The sequence below is a fragment of the Medicago truncatula genome, chromosome 8 (genome assembly GCF_003473485.1).
Source record: "Medicago truncatula cultivar Jemalong A17 chromosome 8, MtrunA17r5.0-ANR, whole genome shotgun sequence".
In the NCBI taxonomy this organism is placed as follows: Eukaryota; Viridiplantae; Streptophyta; class Magnoliopsida; order Fabales; family Fabaceae; genus Medicago; species Medicago truncatula.
Window position 1 is genome coordinate 32,540,550 of NC_053049.1, and position 6,000 is coordinate 32,546,549.

The window sequence follows — 6,000 nt, forward strand, 5'->3', positions numbered from 1 at the left end:
TAAGCTGACACAAAAGCAATTCTTATGGGCTGATGTTGTTTGGATAGTTTGTTTCAAAATTGATTTTAGATGTGTAATGACCAAATTATCCTTTTAATTGTAGTTTTTTTAAGAGGATTTTTAATTGTAGTTAAAATTAGAGAGGCCTATTCTCATTTTAGATCATTATTTAAACATGTTTTTTTTTTAACCCATTAGACTTATGCTGAATAATTAAATTTAGTATAATTGCATAAAATTAGTAAAAAAAAAAAATATTAGTGGTTCACAAGTTCTTTTAAGAATAACATGGATTTAGAAGAATTATTTAGTTTTTCTTTTTCTGCAAGAGTTATTTTTAATATAATATAGAATAAGCTTATATCTTGTAAAAAAAAAAAAGGATAAGCTTATATATTGTAAAAAAAAGTAATAAAACAATTATACTGTAAAAAAGAAGATAGCAACTCGGTGTTACTCGCCCCGAAAATCGAATTGAGATGCCAACGGAAGCAATCAATTTCTTCCCTAAAAGATTAGAAATTTCTGATAGGAAAACAATCAATTTCTAATTCCTTCCCTCGTCTCAGCTTGTTCTCTTCTTCCTCTTGAACAACAACTCTGTTGTTTTTTGCCAGGGAGGACAGTTATAAATAAAGGGTAATAAGGGAAGATGGTTTGAAAAACAAAATTGAAATTGAGAATCGATTTTGGCAAACGCAGAAGCTCCAAATCATAGCTTCTGGTCAACCGTGAGTTTGGGTATGGAAGAAGCAATTCATATGGATGAAAGTCAAACATGACAGTTTTTCGTCAAACTGCGTTTGACTACCCAAAACGCACATCTTCTGTTTTCTAATGGGAATCCAAACAGGCACTTAATGTTGGATTTAATATTAATTTTTAAGGTTCTTAGGATAAATCAGTTTATGCGAGATATAGATATGAGGTGTGAAACTAGCCTGAGGAGCTTTGCAGCATCTCAATCCTGGAAATAATTTTAATTGAGTTTTTAAAGGACCAGATATTGAATTTTGTCAATATATATATATATATTTTTTTAAGAAGCTTTTTTCAATAAAATTTTAAAAAACATTGAATTTGAAAAGAAAGAGTTATGAAGTTTAATTTATGAGCTATTCCATGCGTTATGTTAGCAAAATGGTGGGACACTAAACGGAGCCTAAAGTTTCAAATTCTGCCAAGCTTCTGATACCTATGATTTTTACCTACACACAAATGGTAGATGTTTGAGGATTCAATCCTTGACCGATGTGTATGGGATCAATTCTAAATGGATCTCAATTACCGCAAAGAAATTATTCTTTATAGTTGTGTGTGTATGACACACATTTGGTTTATCCAAAATAATTGGTTTTAATATAAAAGGCTTATTAGACCTCGTTTATTTTGTGATAACATTTTCTATTTCCATTACTAAAATATGTGTTCAAGTGTGATGTAAGGTTAACAAAAAAAATGTACAAGTGTTTACTTTAAAATTAACACAAGATTTAATGGATAAAATAAGGGTTGACAACTTCCAGCGACTATTTTTCCTTACGCATCGGTTAAGGATCAAAGTTTGAATCAAATGGTTAAAAAATTCAAGTATCTACCACTAATAAAAAGCTAACGTAGTCTGAATGAGACAATTTTGAAATGGAACACAACAACTAGAGAACTGCATAACATATTGAAAATTACAATGACATTCTAAGCGTGAAAAAACTTTGAACATAAAATATACATTGAAGCAGAAAATATTAAGCAATCGATAACATAAGTTGAGGGAAACTTTTAAACTCAAACTATACAAAACATTAACAAGAGTGGGAAAAAGATCGGTCTCTATTTTCTTTCTTTTCTCTCCACTAATTTAACTTCGAAAATGAAATGCATTTGTAGAAAAACTAAAACATGGTTGAACCCACTAGTTTAATTACTGCAAAGAAGAAATGCAGGCAAACATATGAAAATGTAGTTTGTTACTTATTTTTGTTTTGAAATAATTAATTATAGTTCATGTAATAAGTTATTAACGAATTAAAAAATAATAATGTTAAGAATCTAAGATCCAAAATTATCTGTTCAGTGCTACCTTGCATAAAGAAAATCCAATATTTCTCGCAAATTTCAGTTTTGAAAATACAAATCCCATGCGCTAACTAAACAACTTTTAAGTACTATTTATAAGAAAATGTCACAATTTTTTAATTTATAGATATTAATTATAACACTTTTTACAACTCTAGTTTATTTATTTTTAATATCAGTGAGTGTATTTAATGCTTTACGATTTTTTTTTAATTTATTTTAAATATTTTTTCTTTTTAGATCCACCCTAGATGTGACCGTGATTGCAAGGCCACTGCAATTGCAAAAACGGTACAAAAAATGTAAGAATAGATCGAAGTATCCGAATGCAGAAACTTTGACTTCATAAAATAATTGACTGAAGGTAAGGAAGTTGCAAAAGAAAATAATCATGGCCAAACAAAGGAATCGAACCCACGACCTCCACAATCATAAAATCCAGCTTAACCAACACAACATCAAATACAATCACAAAATTTTAGCATTATAATTCAACTTCACCGTTGTGCAAATTTTAAAAAGTAATAAATTACTATATAATTATCATTAGTTTTATGATTTGTCAAAAAAAAAAATCATTAATTTTATGATGGGTTGCTTTAAGAAATTAACTAGTTAATTTAATCAAGCACTAATGGGATCAATTAATATATATGTATTCTTAAAAATTTGATCGTACAATTGTTTAAATTTAAATTAATTGTCTATTGTTTTATAAAGTGAATTATGGAATGACATTATTCCGACGAATAAAACGGACTCAAAGGATTAACGGTATCAAATATAATTATTCGGATTGTTGAATATGAAAAATGTTATTCGGACTAACGGTGTGAATTGAAAACATACTCATAACTAGCATTAAAAGTGTTTAATATGCCATAAAGAATCAATTAATGCAAAAATATTTCATATAGCATGAATCCATTGAACCTGTCAGAACTGCATGCTTAATCGAGGCTCTTACTTTGTCTCATACTTTTATTTGTATTAATTTCATTTACTAATAAAAAATATTATACTTTTAAAGTAAACAATTATGTGGATTTTTTCGAAAAGAATGAAATTTTTCAGAAATAAGATGAGCATGTTCATCATCTTTATATTCTTCCTTTAAATCTTCATCTTTTTTATTTGAATCTTCACCATCTTCCTTAAATAAAAAATATTTGCGAATGAATTGATACGGCCCAGTTAAATAATCAACATAACGAAAAAAGTGGCACAGCAGTAGGAAATCAAATTTAATGGAATACATAAGTGCAGTAATAAGGAAATAAGGGAATTGAAGCATTAAGTGCAGAAACCAATTCAATGGGGTACGCAGCAACAATAAAAATTAATAGGGATTGGAATTTGGAATCATAGTCACCTGGTTTGTAATTCGCCTTATTACGGATTCGGGTACGCGGTACGCCACTCTCGAAGAATTGGGTTCGATAGGGGGTATACATAGTTGGTACGTTAATTAGGTTCGCGGTACGCTCTAATATATTATTATTCGGTTTGTTTTGAATAAAATAAATTATTTAATTGAAATACTACATGTGTAAAAATATTAATATCCTTACATTCATTCAAAGAGAAATGCTAGGAACACTATTTTTCTAGCATTCTCTCTAATACTCACCATCTTATTGGGTGAAACTCATGTGGATCTCACCACTTTATGTGGGATCCATTTCCAACATGTGACACTCACATGAATTTCACTCAATAAGAGAGTAAGTGTTAGAGAGAGTGTTAGAAAGAGAGTGTCCATAACATTCCTCTTATTCAAAATTTGAGCCTTATATAATTACTACGTGTGTGTTTGGTATAGCGGCGGTGAGAATTGATTTTGATATAATTGAGTTTAAGAGAATTGATTTTGGTTAAAAGTGAATTTGAATGTTTGGATACACTAATGTAAAAGTGATTCTGAGTTGACGATGTTTGGATATTTTAAATCAAAATTGATATTGATTTTAAATATGTAGTGACCAAATTACCCTTTTAATTGTGTTTAAAATTAAATATTTCATTTTATATAATTATTTCAAGTTATCATATTTGGATTTTTATTGCTTCATTAATCATTATTAATGGTACTTATTTATTGGTTCATCTTATTATTATTTTCTTATTAATTAAAATCATTTTCAAAAAATGATCTTCAAAAAACAAATAAGAATTCTCTTAATTAATAAATAATAAATATAGTGATGGGTAATTAATGTCTTTGTAATACTAGGACTACCCATTTCAATGTCAGTAACACTACCCGTTTCATTCATGTCGCCTCTCTCAAGATGTTCAATTTTATAGATGGCATCATCCTTTCTTCCTTTTTCTGTTTTTAGTTTTCCAAATTTTTGAATTTTTCATTCTATTCTCTATTGAAGCTTCCGTGGAGGTTGGGTATTTCCTTATTCTTCCTCCCCATTTTTGTTTTTCACCAAATCTGAAAAAATAAAGAAAAAGTGTTCCATATAATTAACGTTGAAGCCCGAGGAAAAGGAAAAAAATGGAGTTTGAGTTGAATCATGGGTATTTATGAAAAATATATTTCTTAACAAAAAAACAAACTCCAAAATTGCTTTTAGTTGCAGCAGAAGCTACAATTTGCGGCTTCATGTTAACCCACGTTTTGACCGTAAAATTACTTTTTCAAAATTGCTTTTGATTGTATCCAAACATCACTAAAAAAACCAACATGCGTTTGAAGGTACAAACTCATGTTTGGCCCTACTTTTTTGAGGTCTAAAAGCTACTTTGATAATAAAGTTGAGAATTAAAACTTTTAAGTTAAAGTTAAAGTCGTTTGGCATATGTTATTTTTCCAACTTAATTAGTAAAACTTTTTAGGGTTCTTTACTAGAGACCTCTCAAAAATAGTCTCAAGATGGACATTTACAATTCATAGTTGTTTTAAAAAAATTATAGTAAAGCATAAATTTTATAATAATAAAAAACTGAAAATATTAGACAAACTTTTTTTTATACAATTTTTATTGAAAGTCTTGATCATAATTGATAGATAAGGAAATTATATGAATTTTGTATATTTGATAAATAAAATTTCATAAATAATTTTACTAAACACATACAAAATATTTTACAAGAGTAATTATTTGAAGAGAATTCAATAATAATCTATTATAATATTTTATTTCGCATAAAGACATATCATAGTGTGTGTTATATTAAAATAATATTATAAAGTATAGTTTTATTAAATAATAATTACCTTGTAACATATTTAACCATTTTGATAATATCTGGTGAAAAAATTAGATAACCTAACATGCATATATTACTGTAATATTTTCCTAAAAAAAATTACTCCAACATTACATAGAAGCGTGGCTACTGAAATTATTAGAAAATAAAAACCTGGATACTGGATATGCATATTTCGATAGCATTTTTAATTAATGTAAAAAAAAATTAAAACTAAAATATGTAATGCTACTTGTAAAAAAAAATAAAAAATATGTAATGCTTTGAGCTGGGTGGGTACCAACAATATTTGAAATGAGATACACAATAAATAATAAAAGAAAAGAAAATATGTCCCAGGTGGAAATCGAATGGTGAACAAATTATCAAAGGTGCCGTATAAGTTGGTTTAAAGTTCATTTCTACAACTTATTTTGAAAGTTGTTTCTATGTGGTTTTCTTCTTTACAAATAAGGTATTTTTTTTTAAAAAGAACTTTCCTAAAATTGTGTTTGGCCCTACTTCTCCTTAAAATTGGAATATAAGTAGAAAATCAGGAGGGCCAAACATGCTCTAAGTATTTCTTAACTGCTTTTTCATTATTGTTTACTTCATTACTCGTGCATCGTTTTTATCAAAGAGAGTAATTGTTTTTGAAGGAATCAAAATAGATTAATCAACTAGCATTCAGGATGGTCACTATAAGGACTCATTGGGCAGTAC